This window comes from Xenopus tropicalis, chromosome 2 (assembly GCF_000004195.4).
Source record: "Xenopus tropicalis strain Nigerian chromosome 2, UCB_Xtro_10.0, whole genome shotgun sequence".
NCBI lineage: Eukaryota > Metazoa > Chordata > Amphibia > Anura > Pipidae > Xenopus > Xenopus tropicalis.
In genome coordinates, this window is record NC_030678.2 from 17662175 (window position 1) to 17687553 (window position 25379).

The 25379-nt window shown below is 40.1% G+C and overlaps 1 long non-coding RNA gene across 1 annotated transcript; it reads right to left on the reverse strand.

The window, feature by feature from the left end:
- Positions 1 to 679: 679 nt before the first annotated feature.
- LOC116408662 lies at positions 680 to 2222 on the reverse strand. Its single transcript, XR_004221129.1, has 3 exons — positions 2169 to 2222; positions 1233 to 2074; positions 680 to 822 (listed from the first exon to the last, which is right to left on the reverse strand). It is a non-coding gene; the product is annotated as an uncharacterized LOC116408662 (long non-coding RNA).
- Positions 2223 to 25379: the final 23157 nt, after the last annotated feature.

Here is a 25379-nt window from a genome sequence, read left to right on the forward strand (position 1 = left end):
AGAGAAAGGCAAAAACCCTTAGCGCTCGGCCAATCTGCACTGAGGGGAAAATTCCTTTCTGACTCCAAATAGCAATCGGTATTACACCCTGGATCATGGCTACGCACACATCATGCACACACCAGGCACACAAATGCACCCATACACTCAGACCTACACATCATGCACACACCAGGCACACAAATGCACCCATACACTCACACCTACACATCATGCACACACCAGGTACACAAATGCACCCATACACTCACACCTACACATCATGCACACACCAGGTACACAAATGCACCCATACACTCAGACCTACACATCATGCACACACCAGGTACACAAATGCACCCATACACTCAGACCTACACATCATGCACACACCAGGCACACAAATGCACCCATACACTCACACCTACACATCATGCACACACCAGGCACACAAATGCACCCATACACTCACACCTACACATCATGCACACACCAGGCACACAAATGCACCCATACACTCACACCTACACATCATGCACACACCAGGCACACAAATGCACCCATACACTCACACCTACACATCATGCACACACCAGGCACACAAATGCACCCATACACTCACACCTACACATCATGCACACAACAGGCACACAAATGCACCCATACACTCACACCTACACATCATGCACACACCAGGCACACAAATGCACCCATACACTCAGACCTACACATCATGCACACACCAGGCACACAGAAGATGGGATAAAAAAACCAAGAGGGTCAGGGAGGTGGAGGGTTTCGGAAAAGGGAGATAAAATCCAGAAGGACTCGTCTGGTGGAACGCTGAAAAGAAAAGAAGAAACTGGTAAATGTTTAAAAAAAGAATAAACGACAGATATGTAATTTGTAGTTTTGGATATCAAAGACTTATTCTGGGCCTACAGCATATCAGCCATCTGGAATGTCACTGTGAAAATGCCCAGCCTAGTTTGTATTAGAAGGGACAATGACAATAAAACATACCCCTCTGTATGATTTTGTTAATTATTATGGCTCAAAACACAGAATGATATCACTGAGATATTAAAGATGGTTTATGGGAATATGACATTATATGGCCAATGGCAGGTACTGTATAAGGGGTTGTGGCTGCACATTCATCATTTAATGTTTAGTTATAACTATGAAATCCTAAATGGATTATGTGGTATGATAAAGAAAATGACATAAGAAAATGACATTAAATAGCTTACCCGAATCCTCTGAAATTTATTCTTTATGGCTTTTGTAAGCCTCCTCCTGGTGCTCAGCCTGGGCTCCACCACCACCACAGGGGGTTCCTCTCGCTGTTCTATCGATTTGATCCTGCGCAAAAATAAATTAAAATATGAGCCAATGTTGTATTCTGTTTCAAAATTTACTATAACATTACTAGTATACCTGCAACAATACTGTGCCCTGTGCCAAATGTGGGTAACAGAGCTGAGTTTGCTGTAGGTTACAAGCTCTGCTGTAGGGATGGGCAACCCTGGCTGTGGCTTAGATACACTGGAACCTTGTGATTGAGCCAGTGGCTCTGGAACTGTCTAATGCTCAGAACATGCAGGGACTCTCTTGGATCACTTTAAAAAGAGGAAAGCTCATTGTACCTGTATGGCTAGGGACTGGTCTTCTGAGAGTCAGAGACCACAGGGGCTGATACTAGGGATTGCTAACTACAGTTGAATCTAGTATGGGCAAGGTACAAACACAAGTTGTGCTTCCAGTCTCCATATCTACATGAAGCTAGGGCCTTCACACATTTAGTTGCTGTTCCAGTGCTCTGATTGGCTACTTGCTCCATCTCTAATGAATCTGAAAGACTATGGTTACAAGGCTATGGACCACTACAGACTTTTGGAGACAAATTTATTGCAATGTAGGTGTTTAGCAAAATGCTGGAGTGACAGCTGACACTCTTTTCATTGTATTCCTATGTGTCAGAAATTGAATAGGAAATGTATCACATGTATAATACTTACTTAGCAGCTTCCTCCAGCTCCTTCTGCCTTGCCACGATCTTATTATGCAAGCCTTCGAGTCTAGATCCCACAACCTGTGAGCAAGGGGGTGAGAAAGAAGATACTTTTATATATGCATTTAACAATGTAGTTACTGCATTACATTGCAAGTTAGAGAATAGGACTTACTCGCCGGGCTTGCTGCGTCTCTTCATATTGGTCCAAAATATGTTCCACGTCGTGTTCCTGCTCCTGAGAGACAAGACTCTGCATTAAACTACTGCTGATTTGTAACAGCGGCACAGTATTGGTACTTAGAGGGCATAAAAGAAATAGCATTGATAATATTATTAAGGGCTGTTGCTGGGGATATGGTGAGTAATAAACTCACAAATTATAATAATAGGGTTACAGTTGATACAATAAATAACCTCACTAATAATAACAAATATAATATTAATGATACTTACTTCTGACAAAGCCAGGACTTTATGGATGCCATAAAGCGTGATCTCCAGCTCCTCAAGTTGTTTCTGTAACATAAAGGAAGGTACCAATTTGAGAAAGGGATCTGTACGTCATAGCTGTTCCCCTTGAAATCAGACCTATAAAGCAATTTTGCTTTAGTTTTACTATTAGCCACAAGTGGCAATTATTTAAAGGGTGGCTTGGCCTTCTGCATTTTTCAGCTACTCCTGGTTTACAGGACACAGTAGCCAAAACTCACACATTCTCCTTTCTTATTAGTTTCTGCTCACCCATATTAACTTTGTACACACTGGCACAGGGGTACATTGAAACCCATTATCCTTTAAACTGCATAATGGGAAAAGCTTTAGTTGTGTACAGTGAGGGTCTGGATCTGCTCATGTTATCCCCTGTTTTTAATGTCATTTTCCCCATTTCATCATTTAAAGTTACACAAAATATTTGCAATTGAATTTTCTTCTCTAAACATCTTCTTTGGATTCCTTACCCTATAGGCATCCATTACGATGAATTGGGCCATGTCCCTCAGATGTTCAACATCATAATCAACATAATATTGATTGATGAAATGATCCCTAAAAAGCAAAATTCCAAAAGATCATTAGTGATACTTCCTACCTACTATTTCACTGTATTTATACTGTACGTGCACTTATTCATTTTAACAGATACAATATGGGGCAAAGACAAAATGTGCCACAATGCATTGTAGGGTGCAGAGTGAAATGTCATTTGTGTCTGTTTAAGTGCTGCCTATTCTTTGTAACCAGGTTTGAATGATCCAAAACAGTTTAAAAATTAGTACAGGTATGGGATCCCTTATCTGGAAACCCGTTATCCAGAAAGGTCTGATATACGGAATGCCCGTCTCCCATAGACTCCATATTAATCAAATAATTTAGAATTTTTAAGCTGATTTCCTTTTTCTCTGTAATAATAAAACAGTACCTGTACTTGATCCCAACTAAGATATAATTACTCCTTATTGGGGGCAGAACAGCCCTATTGGGTTTATTTAATGGTTAAATGATTCCCTTTTCTCTGTAATAATAAAACAGTACCTGTACTTGATCCCAACTAAGATATAATTACCCCTTATTGGGGGCAGAACAGCCCTATTGGGTTTATTTAATGGTTAAATGATTCCCTTTTCTCTGTAATAATAAAACAGTACCTGTACTTGATCCCAACTAAGATATAATTACCCCTTATTGGGGGCAGAACAGCCCTATTGGGTTTATTTAATGGTTAAATGATTCCCTTTTCTCTGTAATAATAAAACAGTACCTGTACTTGATCCCGACTAAGATATAATTACCCCTTATTGGGGGCAGAACAGCCCTATTGGGTTTATTTAATGGTTAAATGATTCCCTTTTCTCTGTAATAATAAAACAGTACCTGTACTTGATCCCAACTAAGATATAATTACCCCTTATTGGATGCAAAACAATCCTATTGGGTTTAATGAATGTTTTATTGATTTTTTAGTAGACTTAAGGTAGGAGATCCAAATTATGGAAAGACCCCTTATCCGGAATACCCTTGGTCCTGAGCATTCTGGATAACGGGTCCTATACCTGTAAACTATTAAAAGAATAATCAACTAAAAAATAAACATTTTAGGCAAAATAATAGTTTTAGGAAAAGATGAAAAAGAAAAATTAAGGCAAAATTAGAGGATTTGATCTTTTTAATTTTCCCAAAGAGCTTACAATCTAATATGGGAAAGGTAAGATAATTGATAAGATCATTTTCATGTTACTTACCAGTCGTCGATGTCCGGAAATCTTCGAATGTATTGATGTTCTGCAGGGAAACACATTGCCATTAAACACTGAGCTAACAGAGGGAACCAGTCACATATAAGAAACCAGCACAGAGGCCTTTGCCAAGGACAGTGGCCATGTTTCCACTTTTCCCAATATATTTTGGGTTAAATGAAACGATAGGCTGCTCTATCATATACTGGTGTCATGTACTGCAGAGTACTATTCAGTTAAAGGAGAATTAATCCCCATATTATTGGAGGGGTGTGATTTGCGAGATACTACCAGTGACTGTAATCGATAAATAGTGTATAACCTCTCCTGTAATATAGCTGTCCCATCAGCAGTAATAGCATTGTTCTGGTCCCCCTCCCCAAAGTAAAAGAGTCATGGACCTCACCCCCATCCCATGGTCCCCTGGTAATTACACTACCGTGCCCCTTATTGTATACACCAAGTCATCTCACTGTTTGCCAGAGAATTAGCCGCCCTGAAACTGGACAGGGCTTACTAAAAAGTGGGTTGGCTCTACACAGATAAAAGGAAAGCATAATAGTGGCTTCAAGTTTAGCAGAAGAAAAGTTCTGAATATTTACAAGGGAATGTTGGGTGTGACACCTTTATATTTCTGGGGCCAAATATGCAAAGTTACTGATCTTAAGCGCAATACTTACCATAATAGCCATAAAGGGCCTCGTCGATCGTCTGTTGATGAATATAGTCCTCCAGGACTGCGAAAAGCACCTGTAGGTAAAAGAACGTTAGGCACTCAATTCTCAATGGATCTATATGCTGCCAGGGAAGAGGCTAAGTGTATGCTGCTAGGGAAGAGGCTAAGTATATGCTGCTAGGGAAGAGGACAGTGTATATAGTAAGAAGTAATACAAAATAGTCTCAAAGAAAAGGTTTTCCTGTGGCACTTAAAAGTTGTAAGTTTTTTTTGGCAGGGCCCTATTTACCATTTGTATTCAGTATTAAATGATGCAAGGTGTCAAATCGTGTATAATGAGACCAAGCACTCAAGGAGAATGAATGAGAGAGAAAGAGCACTTTAATGAGTGCAGAGTTCAATGTTCCCTTTACTTAAAATGAGAGAATAAAGTGATTCCTTACCTTTACCTCTGGCATTCTGCTGCCTCAAAGTACAGCCACCTAAAGGCAAGTGATACAAAGGGGCATTATATCAGTATTAAATAGTATTCTGGGCAGACTTGCTACATAACAAATGGTTAAAGATCAGTAACATTACCTCTAAAAAAGGTGTGCCAGAAGGTGCCGTTGGAACCAGAAGTGCCAGATGTTAAACTCTTCTGGTTCGTATAGTGAGGGGTTCCTCACACTTGAGGACCGGCACAAGGCCGGGGCACCCAAGGGAGACCCTCAGTCGAAAGTGGCTTTTCCCTAAGCTCAGACCAGAATAGAATTGATCGAACTAAAGGGGAAGCCAAAAAATCGCTCAGGAATAGCAATCAAAGTCGCACAAACCACAGGTACAGAAGCTCAGCAGTATAGCAATCTGGATAGAGAGACCATAGAATATATTATAAGAGCAAATAAACTTCAGACAGAATGCATTTAGTAAACTAGAAAGGGAAGTTTGAGAACAAACTTCATGATGGGTTGAAAAACGTGAAGTCTGCTGTTGGCTCCGCCCACTTTTTCTAACCTTGGACCACAGTTATATAGTAAAAACCACTGTGCAAAGTTTGGGGACCCTGGTTTTAATAGTGTCTGAATGGCAGCAATTTAAATTTCCCCACTGAAAGTCAACGAGTGCCATGTGATTGGAGGTTAGTGGCTCCACCCCCTTTTTCTAACCTGGAACTGCAGTTACCCAGTTACTAACTCTGCAAAGTTTAGGGACCCTAGGATTAATAGTTAAAGAACGGCAGCAGTTTAAATTTAAACCAATAAAAGTCAATAGGTAAATTGTGATTGGTGGTTGGTGGCCCCGCCCACTTTTTCTAACCTCGAGTCACCCAATGACAAACAGTGGGCACCCTGGCATGAATAGTGTGAGAATGGCAGCATTTTAAATTTAAACCAATAAAATTCAATGGATAAAATCTGATTGGCTGTTAGTGGCCCAACCCACTTTTTCTATTTTTGAACTGCAAAGTTTGGGGACCTTAGTATTAATATGTAAAGAATGGCAGCAGTTAAAATTTCCCCACTGAAAACAATGAAAGAAATGTCATTGGCTTTTGATGGCCCACTTTTTCTAACCTTGAGTATGAAGTCACCCAGTGACTGACTGTGCAAAGTTTGGGAACCCTGGCATCAAACCAATAAAATTCAATAGGTGAGATCTGATTGGCTGTTGGTGGCTCCGCCCACTTTTCAAGACTAAAACTGCAGTCTCCTAGTGAACAACTGTGAAAAGTTTGGGGACCCTGGGGTTAATGCTGTGAGAATGGCAGCAGTTTGAATTTCCCCATTAAAAGTCAATATGTAAAATCTGATTGGCTGTTGGTGGCTCTGCCCACTTAAAACACATTAAACGTGAATATGTAATCACCCAGTGACTGACTGTGCAAACTTTGGGAACCCTGGCATCAAACCAATAAAATTCAATAGGTAAAATCTGATTGGCTGTTGGTGGCTCCACCCACTTTTCAAAACTAAAACTGCAGTCCCCTATTGACCAACTGTGAAAAGTTTGGGGACCCTGGTGTTAATTCTGTGAAAATGGCAGCAGGTTGAATTTCCCCATTGAAAGTCAATAGGTAAAATCTGATTGGCTGCTAATGGCTCCGCCCAGTTTTAAAAAAAAGTTTGGGAACCCTGGCACCAAACCAATTAAAATCAATAGGTGAAATCTGATTGGCTGTTGATGGCTCCGCCCACTTTTCAAAACAGAAACTGCAGCCCCCTAGTGCAATTCTCCTAGTGACCAACCATGAAAAGTTTGGGGACCCTGGGGTTATTACTGTGAGACTGGCAGCAGGTTGAATTTCCACCAAGTCAATAGGTAAAATCTGATTGGCTGTTCACAGCTCTGCCCACTTTTGTGCATCCAGCAATCATCATATTTTCATTTAGGCTGACCCCATGAACATGTGATTCAAGTTTGGGGAGAGTAGCTGTAAGCTGTAAGTGTGGCAGCAGTTTCAATTTCCCCATTAAAGTCAATGGGTGAAATTTGATTGGCAGTTGTTGGCCCCTCCCACTTTGGGGTCATCCAACAAATGTTGCTGTTTCATTGGGGGTGACCTCATAATTATGTTATTCAAGTTTTGGGGGGTGTAGCTTCAAAGCTGTAAGAGTGGCAGCAGTTTGGGGGAAGGAATCTGCTAAATGAGTATTATGGGGCCCCATCATTACTGATGCCCCGCCTTCAGGGTTGCCCCGCCCCCCAGCCAACCACTTTGGGTTCCCTAAGGAAACTACCCCCCCAGTTTAGAAACCCCTGTGTTGGATTTAACCCCAACTCCAAAACATAGAAGTAGTAAAGCACGCAGTGTTTCCATAGTAACAATGTGACAGTGACAGTTGGAGAGAGGCATAAAGGGGAAATCATTTCTGCTCCTGGATTTATGAACATAGGCGCTAAATTGGATATTCATGGAATAATAACTGAATATTCTAACACTGTGTATTTACCAAGGCTAAATAGTGCAATTCTGCTGGAAATAATAGCCTTTAGCCTACTGCCATTGCAGTGGCGTAGCGTGGGCTTTCGTCGCCTGGGGCCGACCGGAAATTTGCCGCCCCTCTATTTAGTTATTCTTAAAAAAAAATAGACAAAATAAAAAAAGCAGCATTAAATTTTTTTTTTTTTTTTTATTGAATTTGAAATGCGGTGCGCATGTCATAATTGTCAAAAGTGGATTCAGCTGTGCGTCCGTGGCTGCCCATGGTGGCAGGGCCGCCATCAGAAATCACGGGGCCCCTCCCATCAGTACAGGACACACAGACATAAAAAGTATTAGGGTCACCCTACCACAGTGCCCCCTAACACTATGCTGGCCAGGCCCCCCTAACGCTATTCTGGCCACGGTCCCCCCATACAACTGCCCCATAGACAGTACCCCCATACACAGTGCCCCCAATTGCCCCATACACAGTGCCCCCCACACACATTGCCTCCAATTGCCCATAGAAAGTGCCCCAATTTCCCCATAGACAGTGCCTCCAATTGCCCCATACACAGTGTCCCCATAGACAGCCCCCTCCACACAGTGCCCCCAATTGCCCCATACAAAGTGCCCCCAATAGGAAGTGCCCCCATACACAGTGCCCCAATTGCCCCATACACAGTGTCCCCATAGACAATACCCCCCAAAGACCTTGCCCCCCAATAGAAAGTGCCCTCATACACAGAGCCCCAATTGCCCCATACACAGTGCCCCCAATAGGAAGTGCCCCCATACACAATACCCCACAAAGACCTGCCCCCCCATGGAAAGTGCCCCAATTTCCCCATAGACAGTAGCCCCCACACAGTGCCCCCAATTTCCCCCATAGTGCATACCCCCAACAGACCATCGGCGGCGGCTCCTTCTCTCTTACAGGCAACAGGCGCTTCTATAAGGTTGCGCCTCGTCGCTGACGTGTGACGTCATACGCACGGGCGCAACCTTATAATAGCGCCTGTTGCCTGTAAGAGAGAAGGAGCCGCCGCCCCTTCTGATACGCCGCCTGGGGCCATGGCCCCCTCGGCACCCCCCTCGCTACGGCACTGTGCCATTGCTTTGCCTTAGTACCACTTAGTACATCAAAGCAGGGCAGCCATTTGAGGGTACAAGGTGCTAAAATCATCATTTCTAGAACAAAATAAATACTGCCCAGTACAGCACATGGCAACCCAAATGATTAATATTAATAATTATACTTTATGGGGGAGTGTGTTTTGCTGCTATCCCCCCCAACTGTCACTATTGGTTGTGTCCCTCAGCCAGAGCCAGCATTAAGGCCATCTCCAAAGCCCATTTTAGCCGAATTCTGCCCAAATGAACTAAAATCCAACTCCCACTAGTCTCAGGGGCACAGCACTATCAAAATTTCCACTCTTCTTGGAATAAAATAAAGTTTTTTTGCCAAATAATCTCTCAGAAGGGAAGATCACTTACCTCTCACTACAATGCCAACCAACTGAATAACTGTCACAGCGCTGATGTCACACAGTGTAAGGCAGGAGCCACTCTTAAAGGGGAAATGTACCCTGTTAATGAGTGAGGTTTATATGCCATTAGTTTGCCCTTATATGAGCAGTACCTACACAGATCATTGTGTACATAGAACATTGCTTTACTGTTCTGTTGGAAAGATCCATTAATTCATCAGCCATGGGTTATCTACCTGCTGCTGCTTAATCAGATGTAACCGGGGCTCCTTAGCAGGTAGGGTGTCCCTTCCTTGGCCTGAATAGTGGGCAGAGATGGGGGTTATACCCACCCTCAGGGGTAGGAAGGGGTTTGGCCTCAGCTGGTGAAAAGTTATATACAAGTTATGTAATGGGGGGCAGTTTCCTACTAGTAAGGGTGCCGGTGGGTGTAGGAATAGCGCAGCTCATTCATTATTCTGGCAATGGCCAGGCTGCTTCATTGTTGGTCAATAAACTACTCAGTAAATATAAACTATTGCATCTTGGGAAACAGGAAGTGTTTCTGCATCCAGAGAGATGTGTCAGTAACATAATATGTCACTTATTTTATAGAACTCCCATAACACTTATGTCAGGGAACCTCCTATACACACTGCCACAAATCTTTACCCACTAATTATATCGACTATATTATACTGTATATATATATACATTTGTGGCTGTTTGTCAGTTTTGCTATATGAATAAAAACAAATTCCCCACGTGGATCTATGATTGCCCAAGTTGTATTACTGTATATTTATGTAGCCCAGTGCTGTCCAACTTATTGAATGTAGTGGGCTAATATATATATATTATATAATATTTTGTTGTCTAAAATGTCTAAAATGAAAACAATAATATAAATGTACACACTCTGTGCGAGGCTCCTAGCTCAAGCCCCAAATTCACATACAACAAGAATACAACAAGAAAAAAAAAGAAGAAATTCACATACAACAAGAAAAAAATGGACATAAGTTCGCCTTTGCTCTGCACTTTGAGTTTGGATATTTTTTATCGCAGTACAGCATTGTTGGGCTCAGGCCAGCCATGTTACTACTGCCAGCCAAAGGGCAGGCAATAAATACAGGCCCTGCTGTGGCATACAGGCACTCTCTAGCTCAGTGATCCCCAACCAGTGGCTCGGGGACAACATGTTGCTCCCCAACCCCTTGGATGTTGCTCTCAGTGCCCCCAAACCACGGAGTTATTTTTGAATTCCTGACTTGGGGGCAAGTTTTGGTTGAATAAAAACAAGATTTCCTACCAAATAAAGCCCCTGTAAGCTGATAGGGTGCATAGAGGCTGCCTAATAGCCAATCTTAGCCTTTACTTGGCTCGTCCATGAACTTTTATGGTGCTTGTGTTGCTCTCCAAGTTTTTTTACAATTGACTGTCACTCAAGAGTAAGAAAGGTTGGGGATCCCTGCCCTAGCTTGTTAGGTGGGGGTTGAGTAGGGGCCTGGAGGCATAATGCCTAAGTGCTGCCAAACACAGGCACTGATGCATTCATGGGCCAGCAGCAGGTCTTTGTGCTCTGCAATAGAGCACAGAGACTGGAGTACCCTGCATTCCAGTTCATAAATGACTCCTAATCAGGGCCGGAACTTGGGGTAGGCAGAAGAGGGGCGCCAGGCAGGAGCCTCTCCTGCCTACCCCTAGTGCTAATTTGTCATTGCCTCCGCCGCTTGTCATTAGCGGCGGAGGCAATGACCGACTAACCGCCCCGCCCCCCTCCACCTCCTCCTGTGCATTGGCGCGCATGCGCCGTTCGGGGGGGTGGGGAGGTGGGCGGAGTTGGCCGACCGGGTTGCCTAGGGCGCCCGGTCGGCTTGGCCTGCCCCTGCTCCTAATGTTTCCAAGAGTTCAAATCTACCAACTATTGCTGACCGTTTTGAAAAAAGTAGAGGTGGTACCTTTGGTGGTGTCCTATGGTTTTGCATTGAGCCCTTAGCTCAACCCATAAAGTGGACAGGTGAATGGGATACTATCTACTATGCTCTTTGGGTGTAAATAAAAGAACTCTTGGAAAAGCCTCTACATTATACACCTAATGGCATGTTTAATGGATACCCTAAAGTATTTACAAAAGGAAACAATACAGTGTATAAATGGCAAAAATACAGTTAGTCATACAATTTAGAAATCCACTTTCCCAAGGTTCTGGGGAGCAGTGCTGGGGAGGATAAATTAAGAAATTCTGACTACTAGCACCAGATTTGCCCCTTTTCTTTAGATTTTCCTAGTGGGTAAATGATTTCCCATGGGAAGCTGTCAGCACCCCCTACTGAAAAGAATAATTATTTGACAACTAGAAAAATGATTGTGCATACCTCTCAAATTCCATTTTGTATTTAATCATAATCTCTTACTGTAGTAAGTGAAAAGTGAAAAAAAATCAAATGGGTTAGTAACAAATATCCCACAAATATTCTGGTATAAAAACCTTCTGCCTTCTATGGAAAGTTCCCACAGCCAATTAGATTATCCATGTTAAAGTTTAGGCCTTATAGCTGCCATTTTGCTTTAAAAAAAATAGTGGCTGGGAGAGAACTTGCCATGTTTTCCACTGTTAGGATCGTAAGTGTTTTTTTTTCAAGCTTCAGTTTGACCTGTAAATACTAAAAGGTTTTTCTTTTTTCATAAAGAGAATAAATTGCAGATCTGGAAGATGTGTTTTACTGCCATATAGATGTCTTGCATTTTATCCGTGCTACAATAGGCAATAAAATACTCCATTTTGCTTTAAATATATTGTTACGGTTCCGTTGCCAAAATAAGTACTGTTCCAAATGCCTATTTTGGCAGACGTATCTCTTTAAAATTAACCTTCCGTGTTTATGTACTAGATCGTTTTATGAGACTCTTAAACGAAGAATGCGAATGATAAAGCTGTAATAATATCCCAAATACGTTGATGTCTTTTCTGCGAGCGCTTCAAAAGATTCAGCTGGCAGGGGCCGTGATTGGAAACAGTCGCGGCATTTTCCTTTCACGTAGCCACAATTAGAGGTTTCACATTGTGCCTACTGAAATCTTTTACTGACAACTGGAAAAATTGACCAAAGTGCCCCATAGGAAATCAGATTTTTTTTTTTTTTGGGTTTCCTGAGTCTACTTTAACCTGCAATTTGCATTAGACCCAGGCAATCTTAGGCAATGTGTAAGTATAGAGAAACTGGGAACCCAGCAGGCATCAGGCATTGCACGGGAATGTTTTCATATATCGGAGTTTGGGGTGGAACATTGTAATTTTAACGTACGTATTATTTTCTTCAAGAAATCATATTGGTAAATTGACATTATACCCAAAAAAATATGTATTTTGAAGACAATTATATGGCTTTTTCTTTCCTCCTATTACACAGGTAGGGACCATGTCTGAATTACAACGCACATACTGCTACTTTCTGGTATAGGTAAGAGACCCATTTTTCAGAATGCTCAGGACATGGGGTTTTCGGATAAGGGGTCTTTCCGTAATTTGGATCTCCTGCCTTAAGTCTTCTAAAAAAAATATTTAAACAGTAATTAAACCCAAGAGGATTGTTTTGGCTCCAATAAGGATTCATTATACCTTAGTTGGGATCGAGTACAGGTACTGTTTTATTATTACAGAGAAAAGAGAACCATTTAACCATTAAATAAACCCAATAGGGCTGTTCTGCCCCCAATAAGGGGTAATTATATCTTAATTGGGATCAAGTACTGTTTTATTATTACAGAGAAAAGGGAATCATTTAACCATTAAATGAACACAATAGGGCTGTTCTGCCCCCAATAAGGGGTAATTATATCTTAGTTGGGATCAAGTACAGGTACTGTTTTATTATTACAGAGAAAAGGGAATCATTTAAACATGAAATAAACCCAATAGGGCTGTTCTGCCCCCAATAAGGGGTAATTATATCTTAGTTGGGATCAAGTACAGGTACTGTTTTATTATTACAGAGAAAAGGGAATCATTTAACCATTAAATAAACCCAATAGGACTGTTCTGCCCCCAATAAGGGGTAATTATATCTTAGTTGGGATCAAGTACAGGTACTGTTTTATTATTACAGAGAAAAGGGAATCATTTAACCATTAAATAAACCCAATAGGGCTGTTCTGCCCCCAATAAGGGGTAATTATATCTTAGTTGGGATCAAGTACAGGTACTGCTTTATTGTTACAGCGAAAAGGGAATCATTTAACCATGAAATAAACCCAATAGGGCTGTTCTGCCCCCAATAAGGGGTAATTATATCTTAGTTGGGATCAAGTACAGGTACTGTTTTATTATTACAGAGAAGAGGGAATCATTTAACCATGAAATAAACCCAATAGGGCTGTTCTGCCCCAATAAGGGGTAATTATATCTTAGTTGGGATCAAGTACAGGTACTGTTTTATTATTACAGAGAAAAGGGAATCATTTAACCATTAAATAAACCCAATAGGGCTGTTCTGCCCCCAATAAGGGGTAATTATATCTTAGTTGGGATCAAGTACAGGTACTGCTTTATTATTACAGAGGAAAGGGAATCATTTAACCATGAAATAAACCCAATAGGACTGTTCATGGTTAAATGATTCCCTTTTCTCTGTAATAATAAAACAGTACCTGTACTTGACCCCAACTAAGAAATAAATAATCCTTATTGGATGCAAAACAATCCTATTGGGTTTAATTAATGTTTTATTCATTTTTTAGTAGACTTAAGGTATGGAGATCCAAATTAAAGAAAGACCCCTTATCCGGAATACCCTTGGTCCCGAGCATTCTGGATAATGGGTCCTATACCTGTATATGTTTCTATATCTCTGAATGTAAAGAGGGTTGTACATTCTTTTTAATAGAAACAGTTAAAAACATTATCACGTGCCCCAAAGAGCTAGAACAAGAGACAGGAGTGGATGTTGGGGAGTAGCGTAGAAAGGTAGAGAAGATACTTTGAAGGTTAGCATATGAATTTTGTAAATGGTCCTTTGTACAGCAGAGAGCCATGATATAAATGTAACAGAGGTGGAGTAGATCCTTGATGAGATCCAGAATATTATAGCAAAAAAGTTCAAAGTAGATTGAAAGTAGAAAGCATCAGGGTCTGGAATGTCAATTAGTAGTAGGTTGCACTAGCCTAGGTGGGATAGGACAAGGGAATAGGTTTGGACTTAGCGGTTGCTACAGAGATAAAGCAAAGGATTTGGGCAGTTTTGTGAAGGGTAAAGCAAGTATGATTAGGGATGGAAGGGAAAATGTTGCCATTCTGATTAAGATACAGTGATAACCGGTATGTGATATTTGAGCATTCAGCTTTCTTTTAGACAGAGGAGAAACTGCACCCAGACACCATGATTCTCTTTCTTCAGGAAGTCTCAACTTTATTAACACTTCTGCATTAACAAACAGACATTGTGTCACATGACACCAGATCAGCGTGAGATCTGTATGAGATCTGTATGAGAGCACAACTATTATTGCATATCTTAACAGAAACAATACCCCCAGGCAGCCTGCTGAACAAAATGGTGGTTAAACATCAGTATCAGTAATAGTCTGACACTAGAACTTTGCTTCGGTAGGAAGACAATAAATTATGTTTAGTTTGAAAGACATTTTTTTTCCCTCAGGAAAAGATAACTAAGGCAGAGTTCTGGGTCTGAATCTCAGTGATTAGTGAAATGGTGTCTAAATATATCATCTACATACCAGTGATAATTAAAGCAAATGGATGGATGAGGTATACTAGAAAGAGCTGCAGCAACACAAATAAGTGAACTGCAAGATGCATATCCTATTTGTATAGGTTTCCCTGGGGATACTATTAATAAATGGGTGGCCACAGGTATAAAACAATATAGCTATGTTATAAATATTAAGGTTACAATATGATTTACAGTATATTATAACAATATCATATTGATATTTTTATACTATCCTATTTTGCTGTTATCATGGATTTATGTTAGTATGGTTAACATCAATATAGTACAATGAATAATACAATGAATGTAAGACTATTTAGAGCCAAATATGACCTGGAGAGTGTCTCTACTGATGGATAAATAGAAAAAGTAACAATAAAAAAGTAACAGATTTTAGGTTGCACAACAACCAGATAACATTTTAGCTGGGAAAAAGACAGAATAGGAAGAATAATAGCACAGTGTTATTAAAGATGTTTATGGAGAATACCACAGTGCAGATATAGGCCCTGTTTTCCGGAAAGTTCCAAATAACAGAAACGCCATCTCCTATTGACTCCATTTTAAACAAATAATTTTAATTTTTAGAAATAATATCCTTTTTCTCTGTAATAATAAAACAGTACCTGTACTTGATCCCAACTAAGATATAATTACCCCTTATTGGGGGCAGAACAGCCCTATTGGGTTTATTTAATGGTTAAATGATTCCCTTTCTCTGTAATAATAAAACAGTACCTGTACTTGATCCCAACTAAGATATAATTACCCCTTATTGGGGGCAGAACAGTCCTATTGGGTTTATTTAATGGTTAAATGATTCCCTTTCTCTGTAATAATAAAACAGTACCTGTACTTGATCCCAACTAAGATATAATTACCCCTTATTGGGGGCAGAACAATCATATTGGGTTTATTTAATGGTTAAATGATTCCCTTTTCTCTGTAATAATAAAACAGTACCTGTACTTGATCCCAACTAAGATATAATTACCCCTTATTGGGGGCAGAACAGCCCTATTGGGTTTATTTAATGGTTAAATGATTCCCTTTTCTCTGTAATAATAAAACAGTACCTGTACTTGATCCCAACTAAGATATAATTACCCCTTATTGGGGGCAGAACAGCCCTATTGGGTTTATTTAATGGTTAAATGATTCCCTTTTCTCTGTAATAATAAAACAGTACCTGTACTTGATCCCAACTAAGATATAATTACCCCTTATTGGGGGCAGAACAGCCCTATTGGGTTTATTTAATGGTTAAATGATTCCCTTTTCTCTGTAATAATAAAACAGTACCTGTACTTGATCCCAACTAAGATATAATTACCCCTTATTGGGGGCAAAACAATCCTATTGGGTTTATTTAATCCTTAAATTAAGACCCCTCATGCAGAAAACCCCAGGTCCTGAGCATTCTAGAAAACAGATTCCATACCTGTATTTAATTGTCTTCCACTTTTTTAGGACAGGTATTTGCAAGCTGCCAGCTGTATACTATTTATACATGTCCGGACTCATAGGTCATTTTGTGTGCAGTTCAGTGGATTGTATATATATAAGAAGCAACACCCATTGACTCCCATGCATTTGGAGTGAGAAAAAAAATGCTCACTGACATCAACTGCATTTGTTGTTAAAAAAAAAAAAACAAGAGAAATGTCCATTGCTTCCGATGAATTTCGGGTGACAAAAAACAGCCATTGCGAAATTTCATCATTCCGTATATTTTTCTGTGGCTTCATGAATTTTTCACCAAAAGGAAATTGCTCATCACTACTGCTAAATGCATACAAATGGAGGAAATACCAGAGAATACCAAGGTACCAGTTTGTGCTCATAGTGACAGATGCAACTTGAATAAGATTTCCAAATGGACAGACATATTGGGAATGTGTTATTGCATTGATGGTGCCAGGACTCACAAGCAAACTTTTGTATAGGCCGCCATAGGCACGACGACTCTGGGAGCTGTAGTGTAGTCTTAATACAAAATAAACAAATTAACAAACAAATTAATGAAGGCCAATTATAAATTGCTGTCTAATTAATATCACTTACTAAATTATACTGAAACTGACCAAACAACAGAAGACAGAAGACTCCATGTTAGTTGATTTTTCAAGTCCATGCTTCTTGGGATAACTATAGGCCCATTTACTTGCTATAGAATGTAACAAGCATCTCTTAAAATAGACAAATCAACAAATAAATCCTACCTATTGTCTCCACAGAGAGACATCATTAGAAAAAACATCTCCTTGTAAATGCCTACAAGTTAATAAAGAGGAGCTAAATGGCTAGCTTTGAACTGTGCCGTTTGGCATGACCTGATGGCGAGTCACTACCACTAAAGACAAACAGGAAACTGTTAAAAATAATGACACAAGTTATTTTATAACTGGCCGTAATAAATTCCTGGCCTCATGGGCCTTAAACAGACTAGGATATAAATATATCTTTGCTTGACAACAGGGAAGGTCATTAGATCATTAGTGATTTAGTCATTGTTGACGTACTAGTCTTTTACAGAGAGCGACTCTATGTTGTAGTAGATGACATGTTAAAAAACATTGAAGACTGGAGTTGGACGACTCAAAGTACCTTTTCCTTTTAGAAACCAACCATCAACAATTCTAAAATAATACCTGGGATGTATTTGATTAAGCATGTACAGTTAAATACTTGTAGTGTATATCCTATGCTATGTCTTAGAAGAGCAGTTATGGTATCCAGGGACCACAACACCACAAAACTGTAATTTATATAGTAATTAATGCAGATACACTGCTTATTAGTAATGTGTAGGCCAATCGGAAACCCCCGGGACGCGCAGATTGGTCAGGTTTGGGCTGAACGCTTACTTCGTCCAGCCAGCAACCTTCCACTGCCATGCTTCCGCCCATGAAAGGCTATATTTATAGATGTGTGATATCACTACAAATTTGGCTAAATAGAGGGAGTGCTGATGCAGGCCCAGACTGGCAATCTGAGGACTCTGGAAAATGCCAGAGGGGCTGCTGTAAGATGCCATAGACCAGTGGCTCCGGGCAACATGTTGCTCACCACCCCCTTTGATGTTGCATCCCCAAACAACTTTTTTCATGCTTGTGTGGCTCACCAACACTTTTTACATCTAAGTCTGGCTCACAAGTATAAAAGGTTGGGGACCCCTGCCATAGACAGTCACTATTTAGTGGGCTGGTGGGGGGCTGTTTGTGCCTCTGTGTCTATTTTAAATCCCAGTCCAAGCCTGTCCTGAAGTGTGTGGGTTTACCTGTGACACTGGTTTTAGACACAGCTCTTCATTTAGATTCAGGCTAAAAAGCACCCCTGACTGCCCTCTAGTAGAATTAGTGGTTTCCGATGCTGCTACTTGTGGCAGTAACATTTGCCAGTTGTCTTTTCTCTCCCACAATGAGATGTTGTCCAGTTGCAGAGGGTCTGCATGGGTCTGAACTGATTTAGCCCCCCACTCCCCCGATAAAGAAGGCAGAATAATACCCTTTATTATGGGCATCTGCATCCAAGATGGCACCAAGTCACTCTTTTTGGATTGTGCATCTGAACAAACAACGTTGACAAAACACATGGGCTTATAAATGTTGTTCTTGTGGGTATCGGCTTCTTTTCCTCTACTAGGACTTGCCCATGCTGGTGTTTGAGCGATAGGAACGTTGTATCAGCTTATTAACAGGCTTTGTAAGCAGATCTGCTCTTGACCATGTCATGCCCCCTCAGAACCAAAAGTGATGCAGTATAAACCAGAAATTATGAAGCATAACTTTCACAATAACTTACTTGGAATTGTTTTGGACTACTTTTTTTTAAATGTTTGCTTTAAAAAGTTTCAACCAAATATGTATGTGATTCTATTTAATTACTTTCATTTGCTTTCTGCACCCCAGAGCTATTAAAATGTATGTATCACCTAAGTTGCACTCCCGCTTTCCTCTCAAAATAAATATCAAGGCAATTTCATTCTAACTGACAAATAGAATAAAAACTGTATTCTACAGGGAAAATCCTCCACATTTTTGTTTGCGAAACATTTCAAGTTGGAAAGTGACTACATAACATTCATAAAGTAAGATATGATTCTGACAAAGCAATTGAGTAAATTAGATCTCGAACTGTGGATAAAAAAAAGAGCTGCAATAAGTGAAATGTCTTCCTATGTTTATTTTTTTATAGTTTTTTCTATTAATTTAAGTGATCGAGTGGTCTAAATTGCAGCCGGAATTTGTTTTCTGAAAAACTACTCCCCATAAATCTAACTGAATATAAAAATGTAACACAAAGAAAAAGAATTTACACAGATGAACCAGAAACCTAAATATAGACAAATTTATCATTATTATCAAGTAATTCTGGTGCATGTTGTGCAAGGGTCTGTCATGTGATCTGTATGACCTTTAATTTACACGATGAAGAGGACCTCTGCCGGATCCCAGACAGACGAATAGATTCATGTAATGTATTGTTTTCACTTGTCTGACTAGCATAATACTCTCCTGGGCTATTTATCAATTTTTTGAGTTTCTGAATTGAGAGTTTTTTCCAATACGAATAATCTCACAAACTCTAATGTTGGCTTATTTACTGAAAAATCCAACTATGAAAAACCCGTTCGAATAAAATAACTTGAATACTTCGAATTTGTGATTTTACAGAATCGAAAAACTTGAAAATCTAGTGACCGGTGACCCGTAGCAGGGCGTAGGGAGGCAGGGGCATGACAGCGTCGTAGGGGGTGTAGGACACTCCCAGCTGGTTTGGGATTGGTGGGTTCAAATAGCTGCAAGGCGGGGGTATAAATAGGTAGTTAGTGTTTCCCGCTTCCAGTCCATTTTAGACAGTGCAGGAAAACGCCCACCCTCCCTCCCCAAACAGGTGAGTTGGTATTATAGTTTGGCTGGCGGAGTGGTTGAGTCTGGGAACCAATGGTTGCATGGTTATTGGTGGTTGGCACGCCTGGCACCTCAGGGGTAAGGAGGTGTGTCAGGAAGTGAGTTAGTTGAGGAGTAGGTGGTCCCGGGCTAGGATGGCAGCTGGCAGCGCTAGTGGCATTGCACAGTTATTAGATTGTTACAGTTGTTTGTTATACAAACATTCAAGTTATCATATGTTCATGATATGTTATCTTATTTTCATGTTATGTTTGTTTATGTTTATCATATGTTCGTGTTATGCTATTTGCTTATGGTATGTGTTAAATTAAACTTCAGTGTTATTAAATGTTCTGCGGCCCTTTCCATCCAAAATTTGGTGTCCGTGTGGATTCTTCTAGGATAGGAGGGGTCGTGTGGTAGGTTGATAAGAGCTGGAACAAATCCCAACTATGCGTCATGAATTAACAATATGGCTTGATTTTACTTAGGACAACTCCAATTGCATTCTACATAAACTCGCAAGCTTTGAGATGCCAAAATTTTATGTTCAAGTTTGTAAATATTTTGCATATTCAAGTTTTTAAACCATAATTTGAATATTTGGCTCAACAAAAACTTGGATGGTGGAAAATGTTTTAATTCAAATGTTGATAAATCACCCCCCATGTGGCCCTCAGCAACAGACTTGTTTGGCATTGTTAGATCCCACTGAATTGATTATGGATAAAAATTGTTGAGTCAATGATCACTACAGCACGGTCCTTCATTGTCCTGAATGTAACAATAACAATAGCCCCAATACTCTTCAACTACCCTTTAGATCCATGAATTGAGCTTATGAACAGAACTAGGGTAATTTGCCCATCCATGGGACAGTGGGTCAAATTCTCTAGTTGTATGACCTATGGATCACCAAACCTTTATATTATGACTAAAAAACTTGAGAAGTACATGTAAAAAAGATTTTTGGTGACCTCTATTATTGGAATTGCACATTATAAGGATCACCATTGTGGATTTTGAATGTTTTTTGAATGTTTACCGTATTCATGTTGATCCAGAGTTCACCCCTACTTTAAAACATATTGCATCTAACTTTAGACAAATCAGAAGCTTGCCAGTAGTTAACAATAAGTCAATGGCAAGCTTATAATTTATCTAAAGTTAGATGTGATATGTTTTAAAGTACAGGTGAACTCTTGATCAACATGGGTACGGTGATTCCTTATCCAAAATGCTTTTTTTTACTTTAAACTTAAGCTTCTAGGTTTAGTCACTGTTTTCTTTATTCTCTAAATTCATGTAGAGCTAATAATTATCCATCATTTTGTTACAAATGAACTTAGATGAAAGTAGAGGGGCAGCCTACTGTGTTGGCATAGTATTGTCCCATCTATGGACTTGACCTCTGTAACACCAACCTCTGCCATCATCACAGTAGCTAATGTCTAATGGAGTATCTGGTTGATAGGATATACATAAGGATATGGCAACTTACATTTGGGTTTCAACTGTTATATTCATGATGACAGTGAGATGAAGACAATATCCTCCTCACCAGACAGTACCGTATATGAAGAGAGAAGATGCTTTAGCAGATCAGATTGCCTGTCCTATCCTCATACCATTATCTTATTCTGAATTGTATTCATTCTCTGCTCTGGTATTGACAATTTTACTTGATTGCTGAATTCTACAGCTGACATTTAATACTTCTTTTCTTCAAACCTTACCAGCCAGCGGGTTCATCCATCTATGCCCTCAGCTCTACTCTGTTTTAGCATAGCTATCTATTAGTGGCTAACAAAACCTCCAAAAAAATCAGAAAGAAAGAACCAGTAACTAGCAGACAGAAAATGACTTCCTGCGGTTGGGGGCCGCCTGTCTGAGCAAGAAATTTACAAAAGTAAGCAGGCATTCAAAATAAATATAAAAACATTGTAATTATAGTTTGTCTTTCTGCGTTTTGCTCTGGGGAAAGCATTATATTCATCTCTGGCAAGTAAAATAATAAATGTCAGATGTCATAGACTGTATCACAAAATGACAGTGACACTTCTCACTTACTTATATAACAGAGGTATCTGCTGATGTTCCACTTAGATATTTTTTTTTATTTTTTGCTTCTTCCATGGAAAAACTTGAAGCCAGACAAAATGGTTTGAAATACTGTATCTTAGAAGTGCAAAATACTTTTTTTGGGGGAATATTTTATTTAAAAAAGAATAGAAGACTAGTGATTATTGAATTTTTTCCCCAGGCATTGATTCGCAGCGAACTTCTGCATTTTGCCATTGGCGAATTTTTTCGCAAAACTTCAGAGAAAATTTTCTTTGTCGCATCAAAATTGGGCACGGTCTCATTAAAATTGGGCGCAGTCACGTAAAAAAGGGCACGGTTGCCTAAATAATGGGCGTGGGCGCATCAAAAATGGGCGCGAGAATAAAAAAAAACATGGGCGTCAAAAAAAAATTGTGTGACAAATGCGTTTCACTAATTTTTCACTGTTTCATGAATTTTCTTGCCGTTTTGCGAATTCTATGGCGAAGTGAAATGGGACAGATTCGCTCATCACTATAGAGACGGGCTCTAAAGATAGATGCAGCCATATCTGGAAGCCAAGAAGTTCAATGCTACCTCAATATGCCCCCAAGTAAGAAGACAGCAAAAAAAATGATGTTATGTATACAAACATCAACCCTAAATTTAAGCATAGCCCCGTCTGACTACAGATGAGAGCATTATTAATTGGACTGGTCTGAATCACTAAAAATTTTAAAAAATCAGGCCTGTTAAGGTTCTTGCGGACTAGAGTTGCACAGATTTCATTAAGAAGAGTTCAGACTCTAATCATAAGTTTCACTATGCCTTAAAGTGTTTGTGTTTTATTGTGCTTTGTACTGAAAAATACGTAGCTTGCATTGAAAACCTGTTTTCCATGCTATGGAGTATTTATTTACAATGCTGGTCTCCAAAGCTGACCATCTAAAGTAGGGGGCAATCAGCCTGTGAGACCAATGCTTTGGTAAGGAGACACCTTCACCTAGAAACATCCTTATGGGGTTCCCCTTGACATGTTTTGGGGATTTGGCAACACTAAAGCTCTATGCACTTGCACAGAAGGCAACTTGTGTATTTTTTAATCAAATTTGGCCAGATTAGTCAAAATTCCATTGCGGTTTTCTCCTAATTTGTTTTGAAGTCCTCCCACAACCCGCTTTTGAATCTCTAATTAGAAAGCCCCACATGGAATAACCTTTAGACTGTACTTCCATGCTGTACATGATGTACTTATTTTACTATGCTCCTTATGTTTGAAATACAAAGTATATTGCAGTAAAAGTGCTCATTCAGAGAGCAATTCTGCGCTGCGATAAAAACAAGGTGAGGTGAGATAGAGTCAGCAGGTACGTGCCAGCGCAGTTCTAACTATGGCAGACAGCAAGAGCAGGGTCCCATTGAGTCCCACTGAGGCCTTATTTATAATATACTTATTATAACAAGTTAGTATACAGATGGAGATGGTATGGGGAAGGAGAGGGGATGTCTATGTGCATCCCCCTGTCTTGCACCTCATGACATACGTACCGTTGGGACTTGCCCCGCCTCTTAACAGCTACCACACCACCTACCTATCCCTCAAATCCCAAACAAATTACACATACACTGGTTTGGATGAAAAGGGCCGCAGAACATTTATTAAACATCTTAAGTTTTAATTTAAAACATACCATTAACATACATGAACATATGATAACATATCAAAACATAACATGAAAATATATAAACATATCATGAACATATGATAAACATAACTTGAATGTTTGTATAACAAACAACCGCAACAATCCAATAACTGCGCAACGCCATTAGCGCTGCCAGCTGCCATCCTAGCCCGGAACCATCTTCCCCTCAACACAATCACTTCCTGATACCTCCTTACCCCTGAGGTGCCAGGTGTGCCAACCATCAATCACCATGCAACCATTGGTTCCCGGACTCAACAAAACTCCTATACCAACTCACCTGAATAGGGAGGGAGGGTGGGCGTTTTCCTGCACTGCCTAAAATGGAACTGGAAGCGGGAAACTCCACTCTGCCTATTTACAGTATATCCCCTGCCTGCCAAATTCGAAAGAACTAATCCCCTTCTAACTGGGAGTGGCTTCCCTACGGCTCTGTCATGCCCCTTGTTCCCTACACTTTTGCTACAGGTCACTGGTCACTTGAATACAGTGCTGCCAAATGCAGACAGATATGTATTCATAAGGGTTGCCATTCTTGTGCACCTCCTTTCCAAACATAAAAAGATCCCTATAATATTTCCCTGATTTAGTAACACACAGCATCCAAACAACAGTTGGCTTTAATTAGTCTAGAGCAGCTCAAGAGATAAAAGGACATTTCTTACTGGTTGCTATAGGTTACTGCACCGATATACAGTCACTGGGGCAGAGAAAAGTGATAAACCTTAAACTTAGAGATGCAATTTTTCTAAGAGAGATAACTCTCCGAAAGCTTGGGAAACACTAATTATGATGAAACTAGAACTGATCGTGCATGGACAATTTTAATTTGATTCATCTGAAGAGAGTTATTTTTCTGGGAATGAAGAATAAGGAACAGAGTGAACCGCATGTTACGGACAAAGGGTGTGCCTATTGTGACAAGACAAATAATGATGTTTCAGGAGATTAACATGCAGATTGGTTAGAAAAAAAATAGTAAGAACATGAGCCGCGTCCCTCGTGAGAGTTCAAAATTTACGTAAATGATATTTAACTGCAGTCAGCTGCTCGGTTAAGCATTGGTTTTGGCATTACGGTTTAGGAAGCAGTTTCACAAGTATTAATCATTCTGACTGCAGTAGGAACGCTTGCTGAAAGTGTCAGCGAGGGTGTCTGCCTGTTTTCAGCATTTCGTTAAAGAGCTGCACCCATGTACCTTGTTTTACCGATGCAGAACCGGGGAAATACATCACTAGATTACATGTTCGCAGACAGGTCACTCTCATCAAACTGGGTGACGATATTTATGAAGAGCGCTGTTATAGGAAGGCATATTATAGGAACAATGGATAATGCAGGAATACAATGCATGCTTTCCTGAATAAAATGAGGGGAGTCCTAAATTGGAGGGATACATATTTCTCAATTAAAGATCTATTGTTCTTCAGGTCCCAACAGTGTTGGACTGAGATGCCAGGGACCCACCAAAAACCCTGGACCATAAGACCACTTTCTAAACTATTATTCCTCCTCTCCTCCCTTAACCTCTCCGCCCTCAACCTCTTTATTATCCAAGTCTCTGTTCTCTATCCTTCCATCTGTTTTTCCCATACAGAAATAGGGAATGACCATGCAATTGGCCAAATAGTTAGAAGCAAAAGGCCCCACTGACACTTGGGCCCACCGGGAATTTTCCTGGTATCCTGGGGGGCCAGGCCAACACTGGGTCCCAATACTCAGATCT